This window comes from Onychomys torridus, chromosome 1, assembly GCF_903995425.1.
Source record: "Onychomys torridus chromosome 1, mOncTor1.1, whole genome shotgun sequence".
Lineage (NCBI taxonomy): Eukaryota > Metazoa > Chordata > Mammalia > Rodentia > Cricetidae > Onychomys > Onychomys torridus.
In genome coordinates, this window is record NC_050443.1 from 148848608 (window position 1) to 148864687 (window position 16080).

The window sequence follows — 16080 nt, forward strand, 5'->3', positions numbered from 1 at the left end:
TTTTTTTTTCCATTTCTGTGTAAATTTATTCAACACATATCTGAAGTGTTCTTTAAATGCTAATACTGTTTTTAAAAGTTTCTTTGTGGGTGTACGTGTGTATATTTGTGTATGTCTCTTTGTATTAAGTGTATGTATTTGTGCACATGTTTGTGTGGTGTGTGGTTTATGTGATCTTTGTCTCTGTTTATGTTTGTGTGTATTTTTTTCTTTATTATTATGTGTTTTAAATTTTATACATCAGCCATGGGTTCCCCTGTCCTCCCCCCTCCTGCCCCCACCCCACCTTCCCCCCAGCCCCTCCCCTCCATTCCCATGTCCTCCAGGATCAAGGCACCCCTGGGGATTCATTTAAACCTGGTGGATTCAGTACAGGCAGGTCCTGTCCCCTCCTTCCAGACTGAGCAAAGTGTCCCTGTGTAAGCCCAAGGTTTCAAACAGCCAGCTCATGCACTAAGGATAGATCCTGGTCCCACAGACTGGGTGCCTCCCAAGCAGATCAAGCTACTCAATTGTCTCACTTATCCAGAGGGCCTGATCCAGCTGGGGCTCCACAGCCTTTGGTTCATAATTCATGTGCTTCATTTGGTTTGGCTATTTGTCCCTGTGTTTTTTGCAATCTTGGATTCAACAATTCACGCTGTTGCAGTCCCTCCTCTTTCTCGACAGTTGGACACCTGGAGCTCCACCTGGGGTCTGGCTGAGGATCTCTGCATCCACTTCCATCAGATATTGGACGAGAGTTCCAGCATGACAGTTAGGGTGTTTAGCCATCTGATGACCGGACTAGGTCAGATCAGGCTTTCTCTCGACCATTGCCAGCAGTCTACAGAGGATATATCATTGTGGATTTTTGGGGACCTCTCCAGCACTCTGCCTATTCCTGTTCTCATGTGGTCTTCATTTATCATGGTCTGTTATTCCTTGTTCTCCCTTTCTGTTCTTGATCCAGCTGGGATCTCCTGCTCCCCTAAGCTTTCTTTCCCTCAAATCTTGCCCTTCATTACTCCCACTGTCGTCCAGGTTGTTCATGTAGATCTCATCCATTTCTCTGTCATTGGGTGATCCTTGGGTCTTTCCTAGGGTCCCATTTTTGAGGTAGCCTCCCTGGAATTGTATAGCAGTCTAGTCATCTTTGTTTTACATCTAGTATCCTCCTATGAGTGAGTACATACTATGTTTGTCCTTCTGAGTCTGGGTTACCTCACTCAGGATGATTTTTTCTAGATCCAACCATTTGCCTGTAAACCTCATGATGTCATTGTTTTTCTCTGCTGAGTAGTACTCCATTGTGTATATGTACCATATTTTCTTTATCCATTCTTCAGTTGAAGGGCATCTAGGTTGTTTCCAGGTTCTGGATATTACAAACAAAGCTAATACAAACATAGTTAAGCAAATGCTCTTGGTGGTATGATTGAGCATTCCTTGGGTATATGCCAAAGAGTGCTATAGCTGGATCTTGGGGGAGATGGATTCCCAATTTTCTAAGGAAGCACTGTATTGATTTCCAAAGTGGCTGTACATGCTTGCATTCCCACCAGCAGTGGAGGAGAGTTCCCCTTGCTCCACATCCTCTCCAGCATAAGCTGTCTTCTGTGCTTTTGATCTTAGCCATTCTGACAGGTGTAAGGTGGTATCTCAGAGTTGTTTTGATTTGCATTTCCCAGATAATTAGGGATGTTGAGCAATTCCTTAAATATCTTTCAGCCATTTGAACTTCCTCTGTTGAGAATTCTCTGTTTAGTTCTATAGCCCATTTCTTAATTGGACTGTTGGGCATTTTGATGTCTAATTTCTTGAGTTCTTTATATATTCTGGATATCAGCCCTCTGTCAGACGTGGGGTTGGGGAAGACCTTTTCCCATTCTGTAGGCTGTCGCTTTGTCTTGTTGACCGTGTCCTTTGCTCTATAAAAGCTTCTCAGTTTCAACAGGTCCCATTGATTGATTGTTTCTCTCAGTGTCTGTGCTACTGGTGTAATATTTAGAAAGTGATCTCTGGTGCCAATGCACTTAAGAATACTTCCTACTTTTTCTATTATCAAGTTCAGAGTAGCTGGATTTATGTTGAGGTGTTTGATCCACTTTGATTTAAGTTTTGTGCACGGTGACAGATATGGATCTATTTGCAACCTTCTACACATTGACATCCAATTATGCCAGCACCATTTGTTGAAGATGCTTTCTTTTTTCCATTGTATAGTTTTGGCTTCTTTGTCAAAAATTATATGTTCATAGGTGTGCGGGTTAATGTCAGGGTTTTCAATTCGATTCCATTGGTCCACATGTCGGTTTTTATGCCAGTACCAAGCTGTTTTTATTACAGTAGCTCTACAGTAGAGCTTGAGGTCAGGGATTGTGATGCCTCCAGAGGTTGTTTTATTGTACAGGATTCTTTTGGCTATCCTGGGTTTTTTGTTTTTCCATATGAATTTGAGTATTATTCTTTCCAGATTTGTGAAGAATTGTGTTGGTAATTTGATGGGAATTGGGTTGAATCTGTAGATTGCTTTTGGTAAGATTGCCATTTTTACTATGTTAATCCTGCCTGTCCATGAGCATGGGAGATCTTTCCATTTTCTGACATCTTCTTCAATTTTTTTTTTCAGGGACTTAAAGTTCTTGTCATATAGGTCCTTCACATGCTTAGTTAGTGTAACCCCAAGGTATTTTATATCATTTGTAGCTATTGTAAAGGGTGATGTATCTCTGATTTCCTTCTCAGCCTGTTTGTCTACTGTATATAGGAAGGCTACTGATTTTTTTGAGTTGATCTTGTATCCTGCAATGTTGTTGAAGGTTTTTATTAGCTGTATCAGTTCCTTGGTTGAATTTTTGAGGTCACTCATGTATACTATCATGTCATCTGCAAATAGGGAGAGCTTGACTTCTTCCTTTCCAATTTGTATCCCCTTAATCTCTTTATGTAGTCTTATAGCTCTGGCTAGAACTTCAAGTACTATATTGAATAAGTATGGGGAGAGGGGACAGCCTTGCCTTGTTCCTGATTTTAGTGGTATTGCTTTGAGTTTCTCTCCATTTAATTTGATGTTGGCTGTTGGCTTGCTGTAGATTGCCTTTATTATGTTTAGGTATGTTCCCTGTATTCCTGATCGCTCCAAGACCTTTATCATGAAGGGGTGTTGGATTTTGTCAAATGCCTTTTCTGCATCTAGTGAGATGATCATGTGGTTTTTTTCTTTGAGTTTGTTTATATGGTGTATTACATTGATGGACTTTCATATGTTGAACCACCCTTGCTTCCCTGGGATGAAGCCTACTTGATCATGGTGGATAATTGTTTTGATGTGTTCTTGGAGTCTGTTTGCCAGAATTTTATTGAGTATTTTTGCATCAATGTTCATGAGGGAGATCGGTCTTTAGTTCTCTTTCTTTGTTGCATCTTTGTTTGGTTTAGGAATCAGGGTAATTTTAGCCTCATAGAAGGAGTTTGGTAATATACCTTCTGCTTCTATTGTGTGGAACAATTTAAAGAGTATTGGAATTGAGTCTTCTTTGAAGATCTGGTAGAATTATGCAGTGAAACCATCAGGTCCAGGGCTTTTTTTGGTTGGGAGACTTTTAATGACTGATTCGATTTCCTTAGGGGTTTTTGGACTATTTAAATGGTTTATCTGCTCTTGATTTAACTTAGGTATGTGGTACCTATCCAGAAAATTATCCATTTCTTTTAGGTTTTCCAGTTTTGTGGAGTAGAGGTTTTTGAAGTATGACCTGATGATTCTCTGGATTTCCTCATTGTCTGTTGTTATGTCCCCCTTTTCATTTCTGATTTTGTTAATTTGGATGCTCTCTCTCTCTCTGTCTTTTGGTTAGTTTGGATAAGGGCTTGTCTATCTTGTTGATCTTCTCAAAGAACCAACTCTTTGTTTCATTAATCCTCTGTATTGTTCTCTTTATTTCTATTTTATTGATTTCAGCTCTCAATTTGATAATTTCCTGGCATCTGTTCCTCCTGGGAGACTTTGCTTCTTCCTGTTCAAGGGCTTTCAGATGTGCTGTCAAGTCACTAGCGTGAGATTTCTCCAGCTTCTTTATGTGGGCATTCATTGCTATGAATTTCCCTCTTAGCACTGCTTTCATGGTATCCCATAAGTTTGTGTATGTGGTGTATTCATTTTCATTGATCTCTAGGAAGTCTTTAATTTCTTTCTTTATTTCTTCCTTAACCCATTGGTGATTCAGTTGAGCATTATTCAGTTTCCATGAGATTGTAGGATTTCTGTAGTTTTTTCTGTTGTTGAAATCGAACTTTAACCCATGGTGGTCTGATAGAACACAGGAGGTTATTCCAATTGTTTTGTATCTGTTGAGATTTGCTTTGTGGCCAAGTATGTGGTCGATTTTAGAGAAGCTTCCATGGGGTGCTGAGAAGAAGGTATATTCTTTTTTGTTCGGGTGGAATGTTCTGTAGATATTGATTAAGTCCATTTGAGCCATAACATCAGTTAAGTCCATTATGTCTCTGTTAAGTTTCAATTTGGCCGATCTGTCCAGAGGTGAAAGTGGGGTGTTGAAAACTCCCACTATTAATGTGTGGGGTTTTATATGTGATTTAAGCTTTAGTAATGTTTCTTTTACATATGTGGGTGCCCTTGTGTTCGGTGCATAAATGTTCAGAATTGAGACTTCATCTTGGTAGATCTTTCCTGCAATGAATATGTAATGTCCTTCATCATCTCTTTTGATTGATTTTAGTTTGAAGTCTATTTTCCTGGATATTAGAATGGCTATACCAGCTTGCTTCTTAAGACCATTTGATTGGAAAGTCTTTTCCCAGCTTTTTATACTTAGGTAGTTTCTGTCTTTGAATTTGAGGTGTGTTTCTTGTATGCAGCAGAAAGATGGGTCATGTTTTCATATCCATTCTGTTAGTCTGTGTCTTTTTATAGGTGAATTAAGTCCATTGATATTGAGGGATATTAATGACCAGTGATTGTTCGTTCCTGTTGTTATTTTTATTTTTTGGTGGTAGTGTGTGTGTACTTCTCTTCTTTGGGGTTTACTGCTGTGGTGTTATCTATTGCCTGTGTTTTCATGGGTGTAACTGCCTTCCTTAGGTTGGAATTTTCCTTCTAGTGCTTTCGGTAGGGCTGGGTTTGTGGATAAGTATTGTTTAAATCTGGTTTTGTCTTGGAAGGTCTTGTTCACTCCATCTATGATAATTGAACGTTTTGCTGGGTATATTAGTCTAGGCTGGCATCCATGGTCTCTTAGTGTCTGCATTATATCTGTCCAGGTCCTTCTGGCTTTCAAAGTCTCCATTGAGAAATCAGGTGTTATTCTGATGGGTTTGCCTTTATAAGTCACTTGGCCTTTTCCCTTTGCTGCCCTTAATATTCTTTCTTTATTCTGTACGTTTAGTTGTTTAATTATTATGTGACGATGGGACTTTTTGGGGGGTCTAGTCTGTTTGGTGTTCTATAGGGTTCTTGTGTCTTCATAGGCATTTCCTTCTTTAAGTTGGGAAAGTTTTCTTCTATGATCTTGTTAAATATATTTTCTGTGCCTTTGAGTTGGTATTCTTCTCCTTCCTCTCTCTCTATTATTCGTAGGTTTGGTCTTTTCATGGTGTCGCAAATTTCTTGGACATTTTGGGTCATGACTTTGTTGGTTTTAGTATTTTCTTTGACTGATGAATCTATTTCTTTTAACATATCTTCAACACCAGAGATCCTCTCTTCCATCTCTTGCATTCTGTTGGTTATACTTGCCTCTGAAGTTCCTGTTTGTTTAATCAGATTTTCTATTTCCAACATTCCTTCTGCTAGTGTCTTCTTAATTTTTTCTATTTCCCTCTTCAGGGCTTGGATTGTCTCCCTTGCTTTTTCGTGATTTTCCTTCAGGGACTTATTGTTTTCTTCTGCTTTAATTGTCCTTTCCTCTAGTTTTTTATAGCGTTCTTCCCATTTTTTGTTTGTCTGTTCCTCTACTTTATTTTTGATTCCTTCTATATAAGGCTCTAGCCTCTTCATGATGTTACTTATAACGTTGTTTTCTTCTTCTTCTTCCATTCCGTGATGTTCAGGTCTAGGTGTTGGAGAAGGGCTAGGTTCTGGTGATGCTGTATTACTCTTTATTTTGTTGTATGTACTTCTGCCTTGACATCTGCCCATTTCCTCTTGTGTCCGTTCTTGGTCTTGTCAGTGTACTTGGTCCAGAGAGAGTTGACAGATTTAGGGAGCCTCTCTCTCTTCCAGATGGAAGCTCTGGGCCAGATGGGAGCGCTGGTCCAGATGAGAGTGCTGGCCGGATAGGAGTAGGTTCCCTGGACTGTGAGTCTTGGGAAGTCCCTGGGGTCTCCTTATTTTGTCCAGATGGGAGCTCCTCTTGTCCAGATGGGAGTTCCTCTGGTCTCTGGTCCAGATGGGAGTTCCAGGGCAGGATGGAAGCTTGGGGCTGGTCTCTGATTCTCAGGAAGTGGCTGGGGTCTGTAGCAGATGGGTGTGGGGTCAGGGTATGGAGACTGCAGTGTCTGCCTGCAGTCTTGGAAAAGAGTAGCCTTCCTGCAGGGCCCTCCGATTGGCAGGAAACTGGGGCCAAGTTGGTCAGGTCCTCCCGGGGTGGCCTGTGTCCAATGATGGGACCTAGGCACAGTTACCTCTCTGACTATAACCCAGGCACTCACCTCTGGACCAGATGGGGGGATGTTAGTTTTTAAGCTTCAGATATTTCTGTTTCATGTAGAATACCCTGGAGGTTAGGTAACTAGTAGGTGACCAGGAAGGGGTAGGGGATCTTCCAAGGAAGAGGATATAGAATATATTGGTTTTAAGAGATTAGGAGAAAATTAGAACAGGAAGATTAAAGAGGGTAGGGGATGGGATGGCAGAGAAGAGGAGATAACTAACACCAAAGGTCTTCTGAAAAGCCATATTAAAACCTCCTACTACAAACGTTTCCTGAAATATATAAAAGAATTTAAATGGAATCACCATTTATGGGGGGAGTCAACACTCTGGGTAGATATTATATGCTACCAAATAAAATCTCCAATACCAGGAATGTGTCACATCTTTAGAGTCATTGGCCTAGGTTCCCATAGATCCCTCAAATATTATACCAATGCTATTGGTTACTCTCTCCAATTTGACAGTAAGAGTATTGCTGAAGACACCATATATTCATGGCACAGAACCTGGAGAAACATAGCTGGTACTCAACTAGAAGCTTCACCCCTACTGGTTAGTGTTCTTTGTGTTAGAACCTGCTACATAGGCTACCCAAGGTTAAAAGAGATCATCAGTCTCACCCAGCTCCAAACCCTGGGAACTGTGCAGTAGTGGCATGAATGGTAGTGGAGTCACTAACGTTTTTGGATTGGATTTAAGGCCTACTCCATCAGATTTAATTTATACTTGATCTTGTTAATGAGTGCAAGAACCTGAGACTGGGTCACAGTCTCAGGGGAAACCTAATAATATGATTCTACCAAATTCATATAGCAACAAAATCGCCTCCAATGACATATTGCTATACCCACAGAGCAGTGCATTACTCATTTCTCAGTAGAGAAGTTTCATACAACAGATGACAATAACACAGAGACCCACAATGGACAACACGAAGTGAGTGAAAGACCTTGGAATGCTCAGCCCTACACTGGATATCTTTACTATCCCCCTCTCCTCAAGGCTCAGGGATCGATGTAGGACAGGTAGACTATAAGAGTCGGACATGGTAGATGATATGAAGGAACTAGCATTTTTTTTTTTTTTCAGATACAACAGGGCAGATGCCCATATTGAACTCACAGGCATTGCAACAACATGCACAAGATATCCATAATCTCAAGCTAGACAAAAATCCTAGCAGAAAAGAAGAGAATTGAGCTAAAAGGCTATTTGCAGATAATAGCTTTTTCCTGAGGGAAAATCCGTTTTCTTCAATGGAGTAATACTTGGTATGTCAACCACATTCCAAGGCAGGCTCCCTCTTCTGTGGTCAGCACACATCTGACTCCAGGTTTCTTAGTGCCTTTTCTTCTTTTTCATTTTCAGAGAGAGAAAGAACATGAATTTGGGAGGATAGGGAGGTAGATGATCTGGGAGCAAACGGAGGACAGAAAAAAATATGATAAAAATATACTGTATGAAATTCTCAAAAAACAAATTAAAAAGGGGAAAATAGAATGTTTAGTGAAATCTGAGAAGATAAAACATTTTTAAAAATTCTATTTAGTTTTATTAACCGTTATCAAGTTACGTTTACAAAGCTATACCTTTTCTTAAGAGTTTTGTAAGAGAATTTAATAATTCATTAAACTAAGTCACAGATTTATTGTCTGTTCTTGAGGTAAGGGTCTTGATATGTAGTCCAGGCCAGCCTCCAAATCATGATCCCCCTACCTCAGCCTCCTTAGTGCTGGGATTATAGACATATGCTGCCACACCTGAATTGTGTTCAGTTTTTATAAGAGAGATTAGAAGAAAGGAGAATGTCAGGACCTGTGATCTAAAGGGAAAAACAATTCTACAAAGGATTGGAAAGTAAGAAAAGGTAAAGAAGTCTTAAAGTAATAATAAAAATTTAACACATTTATGATAAATTTTATGGCTTGTGTAAACAAAAGTATAAAAATGTAAGGCACAGTGAATAACTAAACATCACAAATCATTCTCAGGCTGCCATGAACCAAACTGGTGCTTCCTAATCTGTGGTTGATTCTTGTTCTGCACTCTCCTAGGTAGCAGAATCGGTTTTTAACATTACGGAGTCTCTCAATATAACCCCTGGCTAAGCCCTTTTATTTATTTAGAGGGACAAAACTGCATTTCTCTTCACCACTGACCTCTCAGCCATAGGAATTAACCACAGATTACGGAGCATAGTTCGGCTCACAGCAGCCTGAGAACGAAGAAAGGACCAGAAGGAGCTGGAGATCAAGAGGGCAAGATATTGACAAGCACCAGGAGGATCAACTCAGATGGAAAAGTGCAAATAATCAGACCTTCCCCCAGTAATGTCAACTGAAAATAACCCTGTGGTTCAATAGCTTTGAGCATCAAACAAACAGATGGGTCAACCTCTGGAGTCTTTTGGCACTCACTGCCATAGAGGCTGTCAAATTTTAAGTTCTAGGGTATACTTGATAGCAAGAAGGGCTTCTTCCCAGCAGGATGATTAAAGCTTGGGAGTCTTGATATTATGAAGACAGATTCTTGAGCTATGTGGGTACAGTGTTGTGGGTATCTTTCACACTTCTAGGGTATGTGGGAAACACTCTCCACTTAGAAAGTTGGTTACCTCAGGCAGAAGAGTGTGAGACAGCATTCTAGCCACAAAGACTGCATAACTAGGCATGGCCATCAGAGGGCAATAATAATCAAAAGAAGGAAAGCTACCAAGATGGAGAAGACAGCTCTGGTAGCCAGGAGGACCTGTCCAATGCAGACTAAACAACAGCCTAAACCATAGGAAAGTCAAGAACACTGAGTCCACATGATATATGTAAATGTAACTGCCAGTTTCTAATATTTGAGGACCCAGAAAGAAGCTACACAAACGTCTATCTTTTAATATATGGTATTATTGTAAATGTCAGATGGAGATTTCAAAAATTTACTAGTAAAAATGATCAATCAACTGAAAAAAGATTTAAAAGAAAAGCATACTGAGTCAATCTGATGTGGAGAGGAATTTTGGGAACGTACGAGAAAAAGGTATCAAAGTTGATGAGAAAATTGGTTAAAAAATGTCAGCAATGTGGAAGAAAAAGTCAACAAGGAGATTGAGGTTTTGAAAAAAGCATCGGAAATGTTGGAAATGAAAACTTCAATGAATCAAATATGAACCGTGCATGAAAGCATCACCAGTAGAATCAACCAAGCATAAAAAGGATCAAAGTTGAAGGAAAAAGTAAAACAAAACAAAATAAAACAAAAACAAAACAAAAAAACAAAAAAAACCTTCATTCATATATTAAGAGGGAAAAGAAATATTAATCCCAGCACTCAGGAGGCAGAGGCAGGCAGACCTCTGTGAGTTATAGGCCAGCCTACTCTATAGAGTAAGTTCAGGGACAACCAAAATAACAGTGAGACCCCTCTCCCCCACAAAAAGAAATAAATAAGCATGACTACAATGTTCAAGAACTTTGGGCTATGATAAGGAACATTCAAACAAGAGGCAATTAGAACCCTAAGTAGATATGATGGAGAAGAACCTCTGTAGGCTACTCTCAGTTGAATATAATGAATCATTATAGTCAACATGTCAAAAGTATAGAGCAAACAAATAATATTAAACACCAGAAGGGAAAAATGTCAACTTGCTTCCATCAGAATTGCATCAGCTGTCTCACAGGCAATCCTAAAAGATACATGATGCATTTCATTTACTGTAGTAAATGACTGCTAAACGAGATTGATAAGCTAGTGATTCTGCATTTTGAAATTGATCAAGAATCTTCTGATGATATAATACTCTTGACAAAGAGAGTCTCAATAAGAAGAAACCAAGAGAGAATAAAATTCTTAAAAGAAATAGCTAAACACCGAAGAACTAGAAAGGACTCTATTATACCCAACTAGTCAACCAGCAAATGCCTAATGCTAATGGGGGAAAGGTAAAGGACAAACAGTAATCTAACCATCAGTAGAAGTTATAAATAAAAATCATGGGAGTTAATATCTCTTAATAATAAAAATAATAATCATGATAATGACACATGGCTTCATCTCACCAATAGACACAGACTGCTTGACTGAATTGGGAAACTAGATCTAAAATCTCTCTTTGAAAAACACTCATAGAGAGTCAAAGGACAAAAGCAATTTATCAAGTGAATGGAAGCTGCAAACAAGTTGACATAGCATTCTGATAGAGAAGACTTCAGACAAAAATGAGAAGAAATAGAGAGAACTATTCCACACGAATGGACGGAATTCTGTTTCCATTTTCCCTCAGTCAGAATGACTATCATTAGGAAGCAAAAATGACAACAAATGTTGAGGAGGATGTGGAGAGATGAGAGGTCTTTTACACTGCTGATGGGAATTTAATTCATTTAGAAACTGTGGAAATCAGTACAGAGCTTTCTCAGAAAACCTCCGAATAGCCCTGCCACACAATCCAGCTATAGCTCCTTACATTCTCAAAGAAATCCAAATCTCTGTATGACAAAGATAGCCATACAACTATCTTGATTGTAGCACTATTTATAATAGGCAAATTAGGGTACAAGCCTAACTGTCTATCAGTAGATGAATGGATAAAGAAACTGGTGTGTATGCACAATGTATTTTTATTTAACCATTAAAGGAAAGATACTGCCACTCCCAGGACAATGGATACAACTGAAGCTTACCACATTAAGTTAAGTAAGTCAGACTCAGAAGGACAAATATCATGTTTTCTCTTAAATGTGGATCCTAGATTATATACATATGTGTATATGTACATTCACACACCCGTAAAATAAATGTGGAAATGAGACTGGAGAAGGAGCACTAGTGAGGAGGAGGGAAAGAGGAGAGATGAGTGTGCTAAAAGTAAAAGTACAGGGTATAGTTGGATATGTATCTTTGTGAAATGTATCACCATGCACAATGAATACATGTCAATAATAAAAAATGAATTACCTTGAAAAATACTTAATTCAACTTAAAACACTATGTCTTTGTATATTATTCTCTTGGATCCTAACTTAAAGGCATTTGTACAGAATATACATATGTAATTGTAATTTTTCTGTTGGACACACTAATTTTTCTTCAGTGATGTTTATTATATTACCCTTTTGCTTGGTTTAATTTTATAAAAGATCCCAGTCAAGTTTAATCTATGCCATTTTAACATTTTATTGCCATTCTCTCCCCTTTTCAGAAAAAAACTTATTTCTCCTCCACAGTTTATAGGACTCTTTTACAACTTCTTTCTAAAAAGATAAATGTCAGGTCGCAATTAATTCCCTTATAGATAGCTTATGAAATTAGTGCTGACTCTGTTCCTTCCTTTACTGTGGTTTGTAAGGCCTTAAAATGTAATTTAAGAGGTGAGATTATAAGCACTTCCTCATTCAGGAAGAAGCAAGAGGAAGAAGTCTCTCGGGAAATAAAGAGGCTTTAGAAGAATGGTCATTCTGTAGGTATTTCACAGAGACAGAGGATCTTGGGTGAGTTTTGGTCCTTCAAAATTTTCTGTGGTAGTTTGTTGAGTAGTAAATTCAGATACAGACTCACAAATACCGGTCAATCTAAGTCATGAGGAATCTTCATAGAACACCACTTACTCCACAGTTGTTGTTACCAGGGGACCATTAACCAACATGGCACCTTTTGAGTTACCAAAGTCCAGTGTCACCAGGATTGAATTCATCATTTGTAAAAAGAAGACCCAGTGTTAACAGAAGACGTAATCTTGTGGCCAAGTTACCCCAACTCAGTTATTCATGTTCTTTTTCCAGTATTACTTATTCCTTTTACATATCACTTTTGTTTCCAGTCCTTTAATAGTTACCTGTATTTTAGGGTAAGTCTCAGTTTGGATTTTACCCCCATTGCTTGTAAATTATAATTACAATTATAAATTAATCCTTTCAACTCATACAATCCTTTAAGAATTTTTGGAAATCTGAAGAAACTAAGGACAGTGAAACAATAAAACAATAAATATAACTAAAAAAAATCACAGAAATTAATGATAGAAAAAATCTTCTCAATTTTTTACTTGCTTTTCAACTTCAAAGCCAAATAAATCTACACAAATTAGACTAGTGCCAATGATGATCCCTATACTATGAAAGAGAAAACAGAAAAACATGATTTAATCCTGATACTGCAAGGCTAGGCTCTCTATTTTCAGGCATTAGGGCATCAACAGCCTTTCCTGATCGTTTCCACTTGTACCCTCCCTAGAGTAGACCTGGTTAATCAATTCTAAAGTTTCAGCTCAGAGCTCACACTTGAGTTTAGAATTACAATGTACTGAGCACTCTGATCACTAACTATTTAACCCACTTCAATCCATCACCCTTTAAAGATGGCAGTTACTTTCAGTTTCACTGAGTTAGCCTGAGGCTTAGTTGGAAGACTTTCCAAGATCAATCATTAACAGGCAGTGTAGCCTAATTGTTTCTCTCCCTGAGACCTTTACCTTTGACCACTTCGGCCTCTCAGCCTTGGGCCTTTCATCAGGAGAACAAGAGAAGTTGAAAGAAAATGAATCCGAATCTAACTCCATTGTTCTTTTATTCATTTTCGTCAAAATGTTCATTGGACATCTGCAACTTCTCATGAGGAGGATACATCAATCAATATAGCCGACAGAATCTTGTAGGTACACTTGTGGGAGAAGAGACATCTTGGTAAATAAAAACAAAATATACTAGTGACAAATGGCAAAGGGAAATAGAAAGGTAAAACCAAGGTAGAAGACTGCAAGCTACATAGCCCAAAGGGAGTTCCCTTAAGAAAGTCCTGTATAAATGAAGATAGCTCAGAGGAAGTGGGGGGGAGGAGAAAGGGCATTGATGGGTGACAGCCGCAGATACACAGACACTAGACAAGTGAGGCCTGATGGAGTGGTCCAGCATGCCGATGTAGAGCTCTACAAGTAGAGTGGAAGCTGAATCCAAAGGATGAGGGCATCAAGGAGAGGCTGAAGGATGTAGTAAATTCTTCGCTGTACTTTGAGCAATCTAAGAAGAGACTGGCACCTTCTGTCAGGGAAGTGTGCGTCCAGGCTCTTTGTGGTGAATTGGAATTGATCATTGTTGATTGGTTCTCTGGTGAGGAGTTAGAAATACATATTCCAACTCTAAAGTACTTTGAATTGCCACAGAGAAATATTCTATTATGAGGTGTTTCAGGCCCATTACAATTCATACTTGAAGTCCAAATTTCCAGTGCTTATAAAGACAGCCTCTTTGGGAAGTAAGATTTTTTTTTTTAAGGTTGTTAAATTAAAATGGGGCTACCAATTGGGATTGGACTCTTGTAGATTGTAGTCTTGGGATTGTAGATGAGAAGGGTCTGGGATGCACTAAAGAAGGACACAAGAACTCACACACAAAGAGAGATGGCTCTGTGATGACAGAGTAGGCAGCCATCTGCCAGGCAAAGATCAAGTCCTCAGGAGAACCCTCCCCTGCCTTCACCTAGATGGCCAACCACAGTCTCTGGTGTTAAAGCCACCCACTGTGTGGAGTTTTGTTAATGAAGTGCTAATGAAGTCATAAATGGCTCTTAGAAAGTCCTGTATAGATCCTTGCCTTTTTCTTATGGGGAATGAGCACACTCAAACTTCAACAATAACAACAACCTTCCTCCTTCTCCTTTAATATACTGATATAATCTGGATATAAATATCTGGCTATGTCCTTTCTTAGTATAGCAATTCTAATGCTATGAAAACATTTTAAATTTGGGGGAACTATTTTTTTTTAGCTTGGGAATAACTTGTATTTTTAAAAACCATTATACATTGCTTCACTTAAAATGTAGAGTTACCCTAAAATTTGTATTTGTAGCCGTGTGTTCTCTCTATAGAACTAAATATCTGGACTACACTAGCACTGAATATTTGTACCTGGTTCACCCAAGAGCACTTTGAATTAGACATCTAAAATAGAAGGTCCTGCTACCTACAACATTCTAGTTTTGGGGTACAATTTACCTTGGTAGATGTTACTATGCCTCACTCAGTGTCTCAGAGCAAAATCTGTAGTGTTCTTGGACAATTCTTCACCATAATACTGTTTTTCCAAAAGCCTTGAAAAAAAATGGTGTGATACAGTGATTTCAGTCTTCTCCACTGTGGGAGCCCATTTTCAGGTTCCTTGTGGCTTTACCTAGCAGGTCTGCATAGAGAGAAAGGTTGCACCACAGGCCTGAGTGCAGGTGTCTGTGATGGTCTGCACTTGGCTGTGCTGGAGAGGAGGTCTTTTGCTCCACCCCCTTGGCGTCTCTATAAATACCCTAGGGCAGAGACAGTCAGGCCCTCTTGAGGCTGTCGTGTATTTTCTATCTGTTTATCTCTACACTCTAAATCCTTCTGTCTAATATTTCCTGCTGCTCACACAAAATTCCCTCCTTGTAAGTCTGTAAAACAAAATCACATTGAACTATTATAAAGAAAATCTGCTTCCCAGGGGAAAATAATTAGAAACTGAGAAAGACAAAAAACACTCCATGTGTTCATTACACGCTGCAATGTCTCAATCAAGCAATTCATGAGCATCTACATCTCCCAGATCTATTCTTATTTTCTTTGACCTAGTACATCACTGTCCAGGTTCCATATATTTCTCTTATCTTGGCTATTGTATTCAGTTTTAGAGTGCTATCTTTCCTTAACTTTTTCTTTTTAATTTACAAGTATACCATTTTTCCAATGGTTTCAGATTCTGAATGTTTTCTTTCTGCATGACATCCTAAGATCTTTATCATCAGCCCTTCTCTTCACTCACTAAACTTCAGTTATTGCACTTTCCGAAAAATGATCTTGTTTGATGTCCTGGATGCCTAAAACTTACTATGTAGGCTAAGCTGCTCTTGAACTGATAGGGAATGTTCCTACATCTACTACTTGAGAGCTCAAAATCTGTTCAACTCAAGCCTGAATTTAGAATTATGAATATTTGCCTCCTTATCTGTGCATATTAGCATTTATTTTTCCTCTTTATTTGGAATGCTAGTAAGTTCTGCTAGGAAACTTACTGATTTTTCAAGAATGGCCTAATTATTAATTGACCACTGACTTCTGTGAGTCTTTCAGGTTGCCTAAACTGCTCTGCTCCTAGATCCCTCTTATTTTGTATATAACATCATTATAATGATTACTTGATTGATTCATTGTAAGCCAATGCCCCATAGTGAAAATAATTATTAAAGTTAATGAGACATTTTACAATGATTTACAGGAGAAATTGTACTTAGTTTTCAAAATCAAATACAAAAATGTACTTCTCTTAAATAACTTCTGAGCTTTAATATACTGGCCCTTAATTTTGTATTTTCTTTAGGAGATTTTAATACCTCAAAACACCCAGTTATTCCAACAGGATATTAAATGAGATTAAAAAGAAATAGAAAACACTAGTATGTGTCTCTTGCTT